The sequence below is a fragment of the Marmota flaviventris genome, chromosome X (assembly GCF_047511675.1).
Source record: "Marmota flaviventris isolate mMarFla1 chromosome X, mMarFla1.hap1, whole genome shotgun sequence".
Classification (NCBI taxonomy): domain Eukaryota; kingdom Metazoa; phylum Chordata; class Mammalia; order Rodentia; family Sciuridae; genus Marmota; species Marmota flaviventris.
Genome location: NC_092518.1, coordinates 86828679 through 86847574, shown reverse-complemented (window position 1 = coordinate 86847574; position 18896 = coordinate 86828679).

Genomic DNA, 18896 nt, shown 5'->3' with positions numbered 1-18896 from the left:
TAAACAAATAACCCAATTGAGAAATGTGCAAAAGAACTTAACAGACACTTTACAGAAGAAATGCAAATGGTCAATAAATATATGAAAAAAAATGCTCAACATCACTAGCAATTAGAGAAATGCAAATTAAAACTACACAGAGATTTCATCTCACTTCAGTCAGAATGGCAATTATCAAGAATACAAGTAACAATAAATGTTGGTGAGGATGTGGGGACAAAGGCACACTCAAACATTACTGGTGGGACTGCCATTTGTGCAACCACACTGGAAAGCAATATGGAGAATCCTCAGCAAACTTGGAACGGAACCACAATTTGACCCAGTTATCCCACTCCTCAGCATACACTCAAAGAACTTAAAATCAGGATATTATAGTGATATGGCCAAATCAATGTTAATAGCAGCTCAAGTCACAATAGCTAAGCTATGGAACCAACCCAGGGTGCTTTTCAACAGATGAATGGAAATAGAAAATGTGGTACATATACACAATGGAATATTACTCAGCCATAAGATGAATGAAACTATAATATTTGCCAGTAAGTGGATGGATGGAGACTAAATGAAATAAGCCAGTCCCAAAAAACCCAAAGGCCAAATGTTCTCTTTGATAAGTGGATGCTAATTCACAGTAAAGGACATCTGGAAATGGGGGTAAGGGAGAAGGGATGGTAATGGGAAATACAGTAGAATGAATTGGACATAATTTTCCCATGTTCATACGTGAATACATGACCATTGTAACTCCACTTAATGTGCAACACAAGAATGGGAAGTTATACTCCATGTATGATGACATATGAAAATACATTTTACTGCCAGGTACAGTGGCACACATCTGTAATCCCAGCAGCTTGGGAGGATTTTGAGTTCAAAGCCAGCTTCAGCAATGGTAAGGCACTAAGCAAATCTGTGAGACCCTGTCTCTAAATGAAATACAAAATAGGGCTGGGGATATGGTTCCATGGTTGAGTGCCCCTGTGTTCAATTCCAAGTACCCCTCCAAAAAAACAAAACAAAAAAAAGAAACTTTCTATAGTCATGTATAACTAAAAAGAAATTTTTTTTTTAAAAAAAGAAAAAGCTATATCTGGATAATCAACATAGATATTATTTTAGTCAGCATTTTTGCTGCTGTGATTAAATTAACTGATGAGAAAAATTATAGAGAAGGAAAATTTTATTTGGGCGCTCATGATTTCATAGGTCTGTGTCCATGGACTGCTGGTTCCATTGCTCTGGGCCCAAAGTGAGGAAGAACATCATGTCAGCCAAAAGCATCTCAGGACATTGCACCAGGAATCAGGGAGAGAGGCACTTCTCCTCTCATCAAGAACAAAATGCAAGCCCCAATAACCCATCTCCTCCAGCCACACCCTACATGCCTACAGTCATTATGTTAATTCCTACCAGGGTATTAATGCACTGATTTGATTATAGCCTCTGTAACCCAATTATTTCACCTGTTTACTATCCTACATTATCTCATACATGAGCTTTTGGGGGACATCTAACATCTAAGTCATAAGACATATACATATTTGTTGACCATTTATTTTACAAGTAGAAATTTAAGCTAAATTAACATAAATTGTATATGTATTCTTGACAAATATGCACATACCTAGAACCAAAGACAATGAAAGTTGTTGCACCTCTGGGATTTATATGTAATAGCCTTGAACATTTGAAGTTCATTGGCACAAGTAATAGAGATTATAGAACATCTGGTCTCAAGCATTTAACTGACATCATTAAGTACAAAGGATAGAGTCATAATCTAGCTTTAGATTTATATGTTAACAAATATGTGCATTACATCACTCTTTGTTGATTCTAATTTCTAGTTGAAAGGCAAATTACTTGCTTATTTAATGTAGTACAGAACACAATTTTTCCTTTTTATTATTTCTACTTCTGATGGACCCCTAATTAGAATCAAATCAGAAATAAACAAAACATGTGACAATTGCACTTTTACTGATGGGTAACCATGGAATAATAATTTAAGCACTTAAAAATTACAGCTGTCAGAAGTTTTCATAAAATGGTCTCTATGCAATAGCAGCTGTTATACAAGTCTTAATAACATTTTTCTGAGCATTTAAAGCAGGGAAATAATTTTATCAAGCATTTTCTTGGATACTGGCTGAATCTTAAGAATTACAGTTTACGTACCATTATAATACAACTGTGTGCATTTTATGCCTCTATAATAGAAGGTTTTATCTATGTTAGTTACTGTAGACATATTAAAGAAATCTGCTTTTAGTTGATGTCAGATGACACTTTTCTATGATTTGATAAAACCTGTGTCTCTATAGCCTATTCACATTTTTGTCCGTATTTTAAGAATTGCATTATTTTCATGTCCCACAAAATTTTTCCTATTTTTTTAAAAAATATTTTCTTTCAAAATTCTATTAAAGCACCCAATATCAGAGACTATGTAGTGAAGTATTTTAAAAATACTTTTTTTGGAAAAAAAAAAATTCTTTTTGTTCAGTCATTGTTTTTCAAGTAATTTGGAACTTCTGATCTTAATTTGTGACAAAATGTCCTCTGTGGTAAACAATTTGGTCAGATAAATTACTAAAACTCTCTCTGGTGACTTAACCTCAGGACCATGTTGATTTTTTTTTTTTTTAGTCATTAAACAATTGCCTCCACTTATACTAACAAGCTGTGGCTGAGTTCTCAAGTTGGACAAGAGACTTCCTGATTTAGCCTTGATGGGATCCCATGCTGAGAGAATCTGGCTCACTAAGAGTCCTTCCATTAAATTCACCATTGAAGTGAAGCTGACAATAAGAAAAACAATAGTGACTGAGCAGCTATCCCCAACACACCACTCCCGGAGATTTACTTAGGCATTTTGGAAGCTGAATGATTTTTTTCAGGCTATTGAAGCAGTAACTTACTTAATATTATCCCAGGGGGAAAAAAAGAATTCACATAGCTTTCAAAAAATGGCCAACTTTCTCCTAGGGAATAGATTACACACTATTAAAATATAACTCGATCAATATATGGCAAATATTCCATTTATAAAAATATTCCTTTTATAAAATTTTGATCCTATAGTAGGCAGTAAAATGGTCTTATCTGTTTCATATGGCTGAGCAATGACTTCAAAATCAACAAAAAATAAAATACTATCATAATACTCATGTAGGCAGTGAGTCATAAACATCTTATAAACTTCATGCCTACATGAAATATATATTATCTGGATAAATTTCATGAAAAACAAGTAAAACAATTGTTGCATCAGGCTCAAGAGTCAGAGGTAACTTTTTTAGGACTTAGATAAGCAATTTAGAACATCTTTTCCATTACATTAAATGATTTAGTAAAAAACAAATAGGATGTATTTTTTAAGTATAGCCAAAGATAACACATACTGTTCCCTAATTTTATGTGGCAATTTACTCTTATGTAGCTTTTGTTTAATGAAGAATATAAAAAATACATACAAAATTCCAAATGAAGAAATACAAATCAAAACCACTCTAATATTTCATCTCACTCCAGTCAGAATGGCAGCTATTATGAAGACAAACAACAATTACTGTTGGTGAGGATGTGGTGGAAAATGTACACTCATACACGGCTGGTGGGACTGCAAATTGGTGCAGCCAATATGGAAAGCAGTATGGAGATTTCTTAGAAAATTGGGAATGGAACAACCATTTGACTCATCTATCTCACTCCTTGGTCTATACCCAAAGGACTTAAAAACAGCATACTACAGGGACACAGCCACATCAATGTTTATAGCAGCACAATTCACAATAGCTAAACTGTGGAACCAACCTAGATGCCCTTCAGTAGATGAATGTATAAAAAATGTGGCATATATACACAATGGAATATTCTCAGCAATAAAAGAGAATAAATTATGGCATTTGCAGGTAAATGGATGGAGTTAGAGAAGATAATGCTAAGTGAAGTTAGCCAATCCCCAAAAAACATATGCCAAATGTTATCTTTGATATAAAGAGACTGATTCATAGTGGGATAAGGAGGGGAGCATGGGAGAAATAGATGAACTCTATATAGGGCAGAGGGGTTGAAGGGGAAGGGAGGGGGGAATGAGTTTATTAATGATGGTGGAATGTGATGATCATTATCATCCAAAGTACATGTATGAAGACATGAATTGGTGTGAATATACTATGTATACAACTAGAGATATGAAAAATTGTGCTCTATATGTTTAATAAAAAAAGTAATGCATTCTGCTCTCATATATAAATAAAAATTATTATAAAATGAAAATTTCATAATAAAATTAAAGATACAAAATAAACTTAATAAGAGGCAAGTAAATCATAATAAATTACCTAATAAAATTTTTTTAAAAAGATTTCTGACAGGAAACAATAAAAAAAAATTCCAAATGAAGATTGGCATTACACATCACTGAACTTTCTCTTGTTAATAGTCTGAATTATACCATAGCTAAATAGTCATTTGAGTATTCTCTATGGTTATTTTAATGGATTTAATACATTTTACTGAATTAGCCCTGGAAAGGTAAGAAACAAAACAAAGCTCATTAGGTTTATTTTCACCTTTCTATGAAGACATAAGTTTCATTAATTTTAATGAACTAAGCAAAACAAGAGAAAAGGCCATTTCTCTGAAAGTTCAATCACATTGTCTGTTTAGTCAGAATATTTCTAATTTATTTGAAACAGAAACTTACTATTCTTTTCTGGATATACATATTCTTTTCCTTTATGTATGAAAGCATGCCTTCTCATGTTTCCAATTTTGATTTTTGCAATATCTGCTTAATTTGATTACAAAATAACAGAACAGGCAGAAAGTTTAATTGTAAACCTAGCTCATCATTTGGATTCTACAACAAAAGTATAATCATTGGTAATAATGCTAAACCAGATTCAGAATTATGATCTAGATTTTTTGCAAAATAAGTAATTAATAAAGTAAAAATTCATTAGTTTACTGACACTGCATGGCCAATTGGCACATATTTAGTGACACAAACACACACACACACACACACACACAAACAATATTATGTTATACTTGTGTGGGTTCTAAGTCTAACAATGATCTTCTCAAATAAAGTGTTGCTAACACTTTATTTGAGAAGATCATTGTTAGACTTAGAACCCACACAATTTTTCCGGACGGTATAGGAGACAATCTGTTCCTTGTTCATTTAAGTTCATTCAAGTGGGATTCTATAACAAATTACCCATACACAGCATGAATCATAAGAAATAAATTTATTTTTCACAGCTGTAAATGTAAGATCAGGCTGCCACCAGGGGTGGGTTTTGGACAGCGCCCTCTTTTGGGTTGCAGACAACAAAATTCTCACTGTATTCTCATATGATAGAGAGTAGAGAAGGAAAACAAACTTCCATTTCTTTCTCTAAAGTCACAAATCCAATCAGTGAGACTTCTACCCATATGAACTAGTTACCTTCCAAAGTCCTCACCTCCTAATATTATTTATTGGCACTAGGATTTCAATCTATAAATTGAGGGGAAGTACAAACATTCAGTCCAATGCAAAGTTCTTACATTTGCAGGACTGAGGTCTTCCTTTACTTGGTGACTGTCAGCTAAGAATTTTCTCAGCTTCTAGATGTCACTTTTATTCGTTGGCTCTTGACCCCTTTCTTCCATCTTTAAAGCCAACAATAATGGCAAAGTCTTCTTAACCGTATGAATTTTTCTTTCTGTCTTATTTCTCTGACCCACTCTTTTTCCTTCTGTTTTGCTTTTAAGAGCTTATGTAATTTCATCGGATCCACCAAAATAATACAGGAAAACATTTATATTTCTTTATTTATTTTTAAATTTTTCTTTCTTACATACATGACTATAGTGGAATGCATTACATTCATAATTATTTATTTACAGCATATTTTTTCATAACTCTGCATATAAAATATGTTCACAGCAAATGATGCCATTATACATGAGCTCTCTTATTGATTTTTTTTTATTACAATTCTTAATACACCTTTATACCACAATTTATCATATCTCTGTTTGTATATAAGGTATGTTGACACCAAATTCACATCTTCATACAGGTATTTGTATAATGATGACTGTCTCCTTCCACTATATTCCCCTTCTCCCTCCCTTTCCCTCCCATCCCTATTCCCTATCTAGAGGTAATCTTCCTCCCCTGCTCTCCCTTCCTACCCCACTTTGAGTCACCATGATTATATCAGAGAAAACATTCGACATTTGTTTTTTGGGATTGGCTAACTTCACTTAGCATAATCTTCTCTAATGCCATCCATTTCCCAGCAAATGCCATGTCTTATTCTTTTTTAGTGCTGAGTGTTATTCCATTGTATATAAATGCCACATTTTTTTAATCCATTCATCCACCGAAGGACATCTAGATTGGCTCCACAATTTAGCTATTATACCTTTTTCCCCGCATCCTCACCAACACTTGTTGTTGTTTGGTTTCCTAATAGCTGCCATTCTTACTGGAGTGAGATGATATCTTAGAGTAGTTTTGATTTGCATTGCTCTGATTGCTAGAGATGATGAGCATTTTTTTGTATATTTGTTGATTGATTGTATATCCTCTTCTGAGAAGTGTTCAGGTCCTTGGCCCATTTGTTGATTGGATTATTTGGGTTTTTTTGGGTGTTTATATTGTTGAGCTCCTATTTCCTACAGATTAGAGCTTTATCTGATGTGTGAGGGTTAAAAATTTGTTCCCAGGATGTAGGCTCCCTGTTCACCTCACAGATTATTTCGTTTGCTGAGAAAAAAACATTTTAGTTTGAATCAATCCCATTTGTTGATTCTTGATTTAAATTCTTGTGCTATAGGCATCTTATTATGGAAATTGAAGCCTAGCTCAACATGATGAAGATTAGGGCCTACTTTTTCTTCTATTAGACGCAGATCTCTGGTTTAATTCCTAGATCCTTGATCCATTTTGAGTTAACTTTTGGGCATGATGAGAGATAGGGATTCATTTTCATTTTGTTGCATATGGATTTCCAGTTTTCCCAGAACCATTTGTTGAAAATGCTATCTTTTCTCCAGTGCATGTTTTTGGTACTTTTGTCTAATATGAGATAGTTGTAATTTTGTGAGTTAGTCTCTGTGTTCTTTATTCTGTACCATTGGTCTACCAGCCTGTTTTGGTGTCAGTACCATGCTGTTTTGTTACTACTGCTCTGTAGTATAGTTTAAGTTCTTGCATAGCAATACCACTTGTTTCACTCTTTCTGCTTAGAATTGCTTTAGCTATTTTGGTCTCTTATTTTTCCAGATGAATTTCATGATTACATTTTCTGTTTCTATGAGGAATGCCATTGGGATTTTGAATAGAATTGCATTGAACCTGTATAGTGCTTTTGGTACTACTGTCATTTTAATAATATTAATTCTGCCTATCCATGAGCATCTTCCATCTTCTAAGGTCTTCTATGTCTTTTTTTAGGGTTCTGTAATTTTAATTGTATAGATCTTTCACCTCTTTTGTTAAGTTGATTCCCAAGTGATTTATCTATCTATCTATTTATTTATTTATTTATTTGGAGATTGTGAATGTGGTAGTTTTCCTCATTTCCCTTTCAGAGGATTTGTCACTGATATACAGAAATGCCTTTGATTTATGGGTGTTGATTTTGTATTCTGCCACTTTGCTGAATTCATTTACTAGTTCTAGAAGTTTCCTGGTGGAATTTTTTTGGGTCTTCTAGGTATAGAATCATATCATCAGCACATAGTGCTAGTTGAAGTTCTTCTTTTCCTATAGTTATTCCTTTAATTTCTTTCATCTGTCTAATTGCTCTGTCAAGTGTTTCAAGAACTATGTTGAATAGAAGTGGTGAGAGAGGGCATCCCTGTCTTGTTCCACATTTTAAAGGGAATGCCTTCAGTTTTTCTCCATTTAGAATGATGTTGGCCTGAGGCTTAGCATAGATAGCCTTTACAATGTTGAGATAAATTCCTGATATCCCTAGTTTTTCTAGTGTTTTGAACATAAATGGGTGTTGTATTTTGTCAAATGTTTTTTTTTTTTCTGTATCTATTTAGATGATCATATGGTTCTTATCTTTAAGTCTATTGATGCAATGAATTACATTTATTGATTTCTGTATGTTGAACCAACCTTGCAACCCTAGGATGAATCCCACTTGATCATGGTGGGATAATATCTTTTTGATATGGTTTTGTATTAGATTTGCCAGAATTTTATTGAGGATTTTTGCATCTATATTCATTAGAGATATTGGTCTGTAGTTTTCTTTCTTTGAAGTGTCTTTGTTTGGCTTTGGAATCAGGATGATATTGGCTTTGTAGAATGAATTTGGAAGTACTCCCTCTTTTCCTATTTCATGAAATATATTGTAGAGTTTTGGTATTAGTTCTTCCTTAAAGGTCTTGTAAAACTCAGTGTGTATCTGTCTGGTCCTGGGCTTTTCTTGGTTGGTAATCTTTTGATGGCTTCTTCTATTTCCTCACTTGATATTGGTCTGTTTAAGTTGTGTATATCTTCCTGACTCAATCTGGGCGGGTCATATGACTCTAGGAATTTATCGATGCATTCCTTCACTATCTTCTATTATTAGAATATAAGGTTTCAAAGTAATTTCTGTATTGTTTGTTGTGATATTGCCTTTTTCATCCCATATACTAGTAATTTGGATTCTCTCTCTTCTTCTCTTCATTATCATGGCTAAGGGTCTGTCAATCTTATTTATTTTTTCAAAGAACCAATTTTTAATTTTGTCAGTTTTTTTCAATTGTTTCTTTTGTTTGGATTTCATTGATTTCAGCTCTGATTTTTAATTATTTCTTGCCTTCTACTGCTTTTGCTGATGATTTGTTCTTCTTTTTTTTAGGGCTTTGAGATGTAGTGTGAGGTCATTTATTTGTTGGCTTTACTTCTTTTAAGGAATGAACTCCATGCAATGAATTTTCCTCTCAGTATTGCTTTCATAGTGTCCCAGAGATTTCAATATGTTGTGTCTGTGTTCTCATTTACCTCTAAGAATTTTCTAATTTCCTCCTTGATGTCTTCTGTAACCCACTGTTCATTCAGTAGCATAGTGTTTATTCTCCATGTGATGTAGGAATTTTTATTCCTTATTTTATCAATGATTTCCAATTTCACTCCATTTTGATCATATAAAATGCATGGTGGTATCTCTACACCTTTGTATTTGCTAAGGTTTCCCTGTGGCATAATATATGGTCTATTTTTGAGAAGGATCCATGTGCTGCTGAGAAGAAAGTGTATCTGCTTGATGTTGGTTGATATATCCTATATATGTCAATTAAGTCTAAGTTACTAATTGTGTTATTGAGTTCTATAGTTTCTTTATTCAACTTTTGATTGGAAGATCTGTCCAGTGGTGAGAAAGGTGTATTAAAATCACCCATGATTATTGTATTGTGGTCTATTTGACTCTTAAACTTGAGAAGAGTTTGTTTGATGAACATAGCTGCATCATTGTTTGGGGCATATATATTAATAATTGTTATGTATTTTTGGTGTATGGTTCCCTTGAGTAGTATGTAGTGTCCTTCTTTATCCCTGTTGATTAACTTTGGCTTGAAGTCTACTTAATTTTATATGAGTATGGATACCCCTGCTTGCTTCCGAGGTCCATGTGAGTGTTATGATTTTTCCCAAACTTACAGTCTGTGTGTGTCTTTTCCTATCAAATGAGTCTCCTGGAGCCAGCATATTGTTGGATATATTTTTTAATCCAGTCTACTACTCTATGTGTTTTGATTGGTGAGTAAGCCATTAACATTTAGGGTTACTATTGAGATATGGTTTGAATTTCCAGCCATATTTGTTTATTTTTGTTATTTAACTTGACTTGATTTTCCTCTTTGATTAGTTTTTCCTTTAGTGTACTACCTCCTACTGTTGGTTTTCATTGTTATTTTTCATTTCACCTTCATGAAATGTTTTGCCAAGAATGTTTTGAAGTGCCGGTTTTCTGGCTGCAGATTCTTTTAACTTTTTTTTTTTTTTTTTAGTGGAAGGTTTCTAGTTCATCTTCAAACCTGAAGCTTAATTTTGCTGGATACAAGATTCTTGGTTGGATCCCATTATCTTTCAGAGTTTGAAATACGTTGTTCCAGGATCTTCTAGCTTTCAGAGTCTGTGTTGAAAGATCAGCAGTTAACCTAATTGGTTTACCCTTAAATGTAATCTTCTTCCTTTCTCTTGTGGTTTTTAAAATTCTCTCCTTGTTCTGTATGTTGGGCATTTTCATTTTAATGTGTCTTGGTGTGGATCTTTTGTAATTTTGCACATTCGGCGTCCTGTAGACTTCTAGGATTTGGATTTCTGTTTCATTCTTCATGTCTGGAAAGTTTTCCAATATTCATTGAACAGATTGCTCATTACTTTTGTTTGAAACTCTGTCCCTTCCTGTATCCCAATGACTCTTAAATTTGGTCTCTTTATGTTATCCCATATTTCTTGTATGTTCTGCTCGTGGTTTCTTATCAGCCTCGCTGTGCTCTCTACATTCTTTACAAGATGATACACTTTGTCTTCATTGTCTGATGTTCTATTTTCTAAGTGGTCTACTCTGCTGTTGATACTCTCATTTGAGTTTTTAATTTGGTTTATCATTTCTTTTATTTCTAGGATTTCTGTTTTTTTTTTTTTTTTTTTTGTAGAGTTGATCTTTTGCTTCTTGGATTTGTTTATGTAGTTCATTGAGAAGAGTTTGATGAATATAGCTGCATAATTATTGGGGGCATATATATTAATAATTGTTAGGTCTTTTGGTGTATGGTTCCCTTGAGCAGTATGTAGTGTCCTTTTTTTATCCCTTTTGATTAACTTTGGATTGAAGTCTACTTAATTTTATATGAGTATGAACACCCCTGCCTCTAAGAATTTTCTAATTTCCTCCTTGTAGAGTTGTAGAGTTGATCTTTTGCTTCTTGGATTTGTTTATGTAGTTCATTGTCAAAGTGATCTTTCATTGTCTAAATTTGTTGTATAATGTCTTCCCTGAGACTCCAGAACATGTGAACCATGTTTATCCTGAAATCTTTATCTGACATTTTTTCTACTGTAGGTGTTATCTCTTCTAATGTTGTGTTGTCTTGCATTGTTTGTGGTCCTTTCTTTCCTTGTCTTTTCATGTTGCTGATGTTTGTTTCCAACTTTGTGTGACTATTAGGTTATTGTTTTTCCCCTATAGATTTGTATTGCTCTTGTATAGTTCCAAGATCTCTCCTTTTTGTGAAGAGACGATGTTAATGGTTCTCAGTATCAACATTACATCATCGATGAGCAAGTTTTTGTTATTAATACGTTTATAGTTAGTCTCTATTTCTGGAGATGTTGGATTCAATTATTATTTTATATTTATATATTTATATATTTAAAATATATTCATTAGTTTCTTAAAAAGCGTACAGTTTCTAATGGCATATATAGAACTGAGGGTCAGGCATAGGGTGTTATGTTAAGGGGGAAAGATGTGAGGGTGTGGGGTATACAACATTAGAAGAGGTAACATCTATAGCAGGTAAAATGTCAGATAAAGATTTCAGGATATACATGGTTTAGATGTTCTGGAGTCTCAGGGAAGACATTAGATAACAAATGCAGACAATGAAAGATCACTAATATTTCTTAGCAACTTTGGAGAACTCTAATGAAGGGGGTTATTAGAAAGGAGAATAGACAGAAGGTATTTTAGGGTAGACAAGTACATGGGAGGACAATAAGAAGCATAGAAACAAATTGCATTTAGTAAATTGCACATAGTAAAATTAGTAACACTTGGGAGTTTGAGAAAGAAAAGGGGGAAGAAAAAGAAAAAAAGAAGAAAGGAGGGAAGAGATAGAGAGAAAGGAATAAAAAGAAAAAAGAAAGGAAAAAAGAAGAAAAAAATAAAAAGAAAAAAGAAAGAAGGAGAGAAAAAGAGAGAGAGGGAAAAAAACACTCTTAGAATTCTGTTTTCTTCTCTTCCTATAGGTGGTGGTGTGCATTCCAGGTTGAGTCTCTGCCCTCAGAGTGGTGGAGGCAACCCATATGAGGAGACTCTACCTAACCTGCCTGGTACCTCTCTGATCTCCGTGTCTTTGGGTTGCTCCCGGTCTCTATCCCCCTCCCCTCTTTACCACCAGATCCCAATTGTGAGATCTCTTGTCCACCGCCCTGGGTTCACTCTGGGAGTCGGCACCCTGGCCACCCCATGTTCCTGATCTACTAAGCACTATCTCTAGGCTCGGTAGTCACCACCTCATCAGTTGGGGAGAGGGGGAGTTGAAAACCGGAACCTGTTCTGTCATATTTCCTTTGATAGCCATGGCCACAGAAAGCTGGTGAGAAAGGTTTTGAGTTATCACAAATGAGGGAGGGGGAGTTGGAGACCAAGGACCTTCTCAGTTGCACTCTATTCTGATAGTCACACCCACCAAAAGCTGGTGAGAACGGTTTTGAGTTATCACAGCTGGGGAGAGGGGAGGCTGGGTACCACACACCTGTTCAGATGCTCGTCCATTCTGCACTGTCAAATACACCCAACAAAAGTTGTTGATATAGATTTTCAAAGATGGCGACCTCCCTTTTCCCATGCTGGGGTGTACGGTGAGGTGGAGGGAGCTGGGCTGTTCATATGCTATGCCCAGAACTCCGTCCTCAGTCCAGTGTCCTGCGCTGATGCAGGTCACATTCTGGAGCACTTCAGCCCTGAAGGGGTAAAAACCCCTGCATCTCCGCACTGCCAGAAAGCCTCCCGCTCAATTTCTGCTTGTCTCCTGCGGGTTTCAGTGTTGCACTGCTGGCCGCTTCCTCAGCATAGAGCGACTCCTCTTTCTTCACGGTCATCTACTGTTTGGGATCCTGTCACACACTCCAAGAAGCTTAAATTCATCAATGGGAGCCCCTGTGGGGGAACACTTTCCACCACTCCCTCAGAGTCATACACTGAGCTGCCAGTAACGTGTTCTCCTCTAATTCCGCCTTTTTGGAATCTCCCAGGATAATATTTTATCTCAAGGTCAATAACCTTAATCATATCTACAGTGTTCCTTTTTCTATTAAAGTAAGATGTTTATAGGTTCTAGGCATTAGGGCATGAACATCTGGGAGGGACATAATTCTGCATACTATAAAAAAATTTAGAGGGAATATGAAAAATCTAAAAACTCTATTTAATAAGACTCTTTGCACATTTCATTTTTAAAACATGTTCACTGCGAAATTTACAATTGCAATATGGACAATTGTCTCCGATGCCAGAATGACATATAACTATTACAGTTGAAAAGACTTGGTTTAGAAAGAAAAAAATCTTGGCTTTGATCTATAGTGTGGCTAGGAAGTTACAATAAATAATATTATTTTATGACTATTTACTAAGAAAAATATTATTTTAATAAAATTATTTGTTATAATTGTTTACTCCTAAATGTGTCCATATCATTGCAGTTATGATCCAGAGTGAGTGACAAATGCAATAATATAATATTTTACTACACATTCACTCAAAAGTTAAAATGCAGGGTTGTTCTTGCTTACTATTTAGCTTCCAACTCATTTATCTTCCCCCCCCCCTTGATATGTCTCAAGGAAATAGTAATGCCTCGGTTCTTCTCAAACGTAGCCTCTGTTTGTATGTGAAATCTAGCTTTAGTCCATATCATTATATAGAAAGCTAATGCTCAGAATTCACTGGAGAGGTCTGTGGTTGTGGCTCAGTGTTAGAGCACTTGCCTCACATGAATGGGGCACTGGGTTCAATACTCAACACCACGTAAAAATAAATAAAATAAAGATATTGTGTCTACAACTAAAATAATTTAAAAAATCACTGGAGACTCTTTCCCATACATATTCACCTGATTCTTATCCTCACTTTGGCTCCAGTGGCCTGTCTGGTATTGTTGATTAACTCTCTGACTATCTTCTTTAATGGATTTTCTTCCTTTTAAGCTATAATCCTCCAAATATTCTCAAATACTGTTACTCTACATACATATAATCATTTTTAGGAATAAAATCTGGTAATCTTTAATATTTAAAGCTTAATTTTTAGTTGTCACTTTATTCTGTATGTTAAAACACAATTTTTCACCCCAAGCATCAGTATCATATTTGCAAACATATTCAGAGCACTTACATTTTGCTAAAATTGACTTAAAAATATAAAATTATATTATATTCCTCCCAAAGTTCTCATACTTTCCAAGTTCCCTTTTATTAATGATACCAATTTTCCAATATGAAATATTGAAGTTGATTTTTGTTCTCCTTTTATTTTATGTCTTCATATCATACACTTCACGTAGTCTTCATTTGCATTTTTTATATACTACATCTCCTTTCTCATTGATATGATTGTTGTCTAAACACAGATAAACCACATCTGGAATATTCCACTATTTCCTTCATTTATATTATTCTTGCTTTCGCTTCTTCTTTGTCTTTTTTTTTTGAGACTGATATAACACAATATCATAAACATGGTAGGTTATAGGCAACAGAAATTTCATTTCACACTCCCGAAGGCTGTGAAGTTTAAGATCAAGGTGCTGGAAGATTCAATATCTGATGGAGGGATCTAATCTCATATGAGATACTTTATAGCTGTGCCCCAGCATGTTTGAAGGGGTCAAGATGGGGCTTTATTTAATAGGGTCTCTGCCCTCATTACCTAAATCCTAAAGTCTCCACATCATCATAATATTACCTTGGATGTTAGGAATTCATAACATGAATTTTAAAGGAATCAAACATTCAGATCATAATATTCTTTATCTTTTTTAAAGCAATATATATTTTACTCAAATAAAGCTTTCTTTACTGCCACACACAAACATACCTCCTTACCCAAAATGATAACAGGTATCAATTACTGGGTGCTTATTGTGTGCCAGGCCTTATTCTAGACATGTTACCACAATTAATTCTCATTGAGACCCTTTGAGGTAGATCTTATTATTTTCCCAATTCTACCAATGAGAGAATTCAGATGGTGGGAAGTCAAATGTTTTCCCCAAGATGATGGAATTAGTACACAAATCTAGGGAGTCTGCTTTCACTCTCTATACTGATAACCACAAAACTATTCAATGCCCATCTTCCTATCAAAGTTATTTTAAATATGTCCACTAAATTATGGCATAACCATGTCCTTTACAGGAATTATTGAGTATGGGAAGTACAAATTAGGTTTTGATTCCTGTTGATGTGGTCATTACATTTTATTTCAGATTTCTTGTAGAAGTGTAGTGATTTACATTTTCACTGCCAAATTGCTAATAATATTTAGCATCTTTTACTTGAAAATATTTTAGTCCTTATATCCTTGTCAATAAAATTTCTCAATAAAAATGTTCATATCTTTTAACTATTTTCCAGTTTGTTTCCTTTTTATAAAATGTTGAATCCTAATGTTTCTTTATACATTGTACATAGATGAACCTCTTCTGATATGTGGCTTGCAAATATTTTCTTATATTATGTTATATATTTTATTTCTCTTCCTTGATATAACAATGTTATCACTTTTGATCTAGTCTTGTTTATTTTTTTCTTTTATTTATTTTCTGATAATGTCAAACATAAGAACTTATTGCAAAACCCCACATTCCAAAGTCATTCTTACACTTTTTAAAGTTTCAGAGTTTTCACACAACACTAAAATCATGATTTATTTTGATTTAAGTTTTTTATGAGGATTGTTTGGGAATTTCAATGACAAAAATAGATTGAAGCAACACTGGAGGACATCTCTGATCATTAATATACACCTCTTCCACACTTTGAGCCACAATTGGAGGCCTTTTCCTAGATCTTTGTCTTCATCTCATGCTCACTTTCAAGTATCAGTCTATGTTGAGTCCAAGATGGGTGTTACTAGAGGAAAAAAATCTAAACATACCACCAGGTCAGTACTGCAAATTCTGACTCACTTCTCAAGCCATATTCTATTGCTTAATTTTCAGTCATTTGTTTACTTCATTAATTTTTTCATACTGTAAAGATGCATTCATTGGGGGGAATCAGGTTGAATACTGATTTTTCCATCTTACTGGGGATTAGAACTCCCAACATATGTATTGTATTTTATATAAAATATTTATGTAAGCATTTTTATATATGTGTGTATATATTTATATTTTTGAATATGTGTATATATATTTATATTTTTGTATATGTGTATATATGTTTATATTTTTATATATGTGTATATATAGTTTTTCCATCTATCTATCTATACTCAAATACATAAACTCATAACAAGGTTAACTGAGTTGTACATATAATGTAGGTGATTTTTACTGCAGGTAAAATTTATACCAACGAAATTGATCTAAAAGCAACAGTGCTTTAGATATTTGAAATAATTGCCTGTGTGATTCTACCACCAATTTGATATATCTTGAATTACATTAGTTTAACTATGCTTACATTTTTTTTCAGTTTGTTTTTCCTCTGATGTAATTTTGTCAGTCTTAAAAAATATGTGTATGGTTCCATTGCAAAGCTGTGTGATAAGATAAAATCAGTGAAATCTAACTTCTAACCCCATGCTGTTGATTGTGTTTCCTTTCTTCCTCTACAGATATGTTTTTAAAACATAGTTGCATGTTTTATGCTAGAAATTATAAGCACATATGTGTGTATATGTGTGTGTGTGTGTGTGTGTATATATAATTACCCCCTTTTTATATACAGTTTTATTGTGATAGGGTTACAATTTCTCATGTAATTTATCCATTTAAACTGTCACCATCATTGCAATTTCAGACCATTTTTATCACATTAAAAAAAATAAAACTAAACTGCCATCAACATATCTCTGTAACTTTCCACCCCTACCAAAAGAGTACTTCAACCAAATTAGTTCCAACCAGTATCTCAAGATTTAAATAAAATAGTTCAAAAATTCATACTGAAGCCATGTGTTGTAGTACACACCTGTCTGTAATCCCAGCAGCTTGGCAGGATGAGGCAATAGGATCACAATTTCAAAGACAGCCTCAACAACTTAGCAAAGCCCTAAACAATTTAGTAAGACCTTGTCTCAATATAGAATATAAAATGGCTGGGGATGTGGCTCAGTGGTTAAGTGCCCCTGGGTTCAATTCCTGGTATCAAACAAGTAAGTAAATTCATACTAAAGAACAAGGGATCAAAAGAAGACTAAGAAAATTGTGAAGATATAAAAAATGTTAATAAGACAAACTCTATAAGATATAAACAGTATTTATGAGTTAAAGTATCTTGGAGTATTCTGGACAATATGCTGTTTTTGCAGGTATCAATATAATAAACTTACACAGATGAGTATGACTACTTCACAATTATTAGTAAGAAACTTTGAAAATAAATATAGTCATTGAAGTGTAACAACTCAATTACAAGTAATATCTGGATTTGATAGAGCCTAAATCTGAATTTTTAATTTGAGAATTGTACTGAGGAATTGTGTAATATTAGTTCAATTTTGAAAGGAATTTTTATCATTTATATAATTTGCAAAATAATGATTTCTAAAATAATCAAAATAAATATAATTTTAAAAATACTAAAATAGAATTTAATATACAAGTTTGAGAAGAAAATTATCACTGTAATTTTAGGAAGTTTCCAAGAGGAAAAAAGCAAGACAGGGAGAAGGAGAGGAAGAGAGGGACGGATGGGGGAGAGAGAGAGTGAGAAAGAGAGTTAAATAGATATTTGTATCTGAAGATTAAATAGGATTCTGCAAAAGAGGTTCAGGTAGAATAAACGTCATAGGTAAAAGAATAGTGGTAGGATAACTAGGTGTATGTTCTGTGTTAAAGTGAATTCACCTCTCTAGCTTCACAAAAGTTAAAGTCAGATCTTAGAGGATTTTGACACCAATATAGAATGATTATAATGTGAGAGTTTGAAGTTATTTCAGACTTTTGAACAAAGCATTCAAGTAGAAAACAGATTGAGAAATAGGAAGAAACCTCAAAGCTAAGGATATCAAATTGATGATTCATTCATATTAGTCTGGTAACAATATGCAAATTGGAGTTACAGAAGAAAAGGAGAAAATATTATAGCTAGCAACTGGAGAGTGTAGAAGCTATTTTGGGAGATATTAACTTTAAAATATTAACTCATAGTCCCGTTGATAATAATAATTCTTTATCAAATAAATATTATGTATTTTAATAACAAAAATAAATATTGCACATCATATTTCATTGAAGCCCAATGAAAAATTTAAAAATTAAATATCACTATGACATTTTATAGAAGTGGAAACTGGGACTCAGAAACTCTCAGTACCTTCCCTGAGTTGACAGGGTATATGTTGTAACCAAGTGCAAATATAGGCATTTTTACTCCCCAGAGACCATGATATTTAATATTTTAAAATATTAAAAAAATCAGCTGTGTGGTGGTGCATGACTATAATCCCAGCTGCTCAGGAGGATGAGACAGGAGGATGGTGAATTCAAAGTCAGCCTCAGCAAAAGCTAGGCACTAAGCAACTCAGTGAGACCCTGTCACTAAATAAAATACAAAATAAGGCTGGGGATGTGTCTCAGTGGTTGAGTACCAATGAGTTCAATCTCTTATACTCCTTCCCCCCAAAAAAAACCTTCAATCAGAAATCTGATTGTTTCTAAATCAATAGATGTTTAAATTAATATTTTAAGTTTATTTACATTGTAATCTTTGTTCTTAAAATATTTGTTTCACGAAATTGAATGTATATGCAGTTCATTCGTTATTCTTAAGTGAATCCAAAGACTTGGATGGGAAGTTCTTTGCTAATAGAGGGAGTAAAATTAGATTTCTGTTTGTAACTGGTGTTAGACCAGGACACAAGAAAAGACCACTGACTCCAATTAAAATCAAATTAAAGCAAGCTTATTATTGCCAGGCTGCC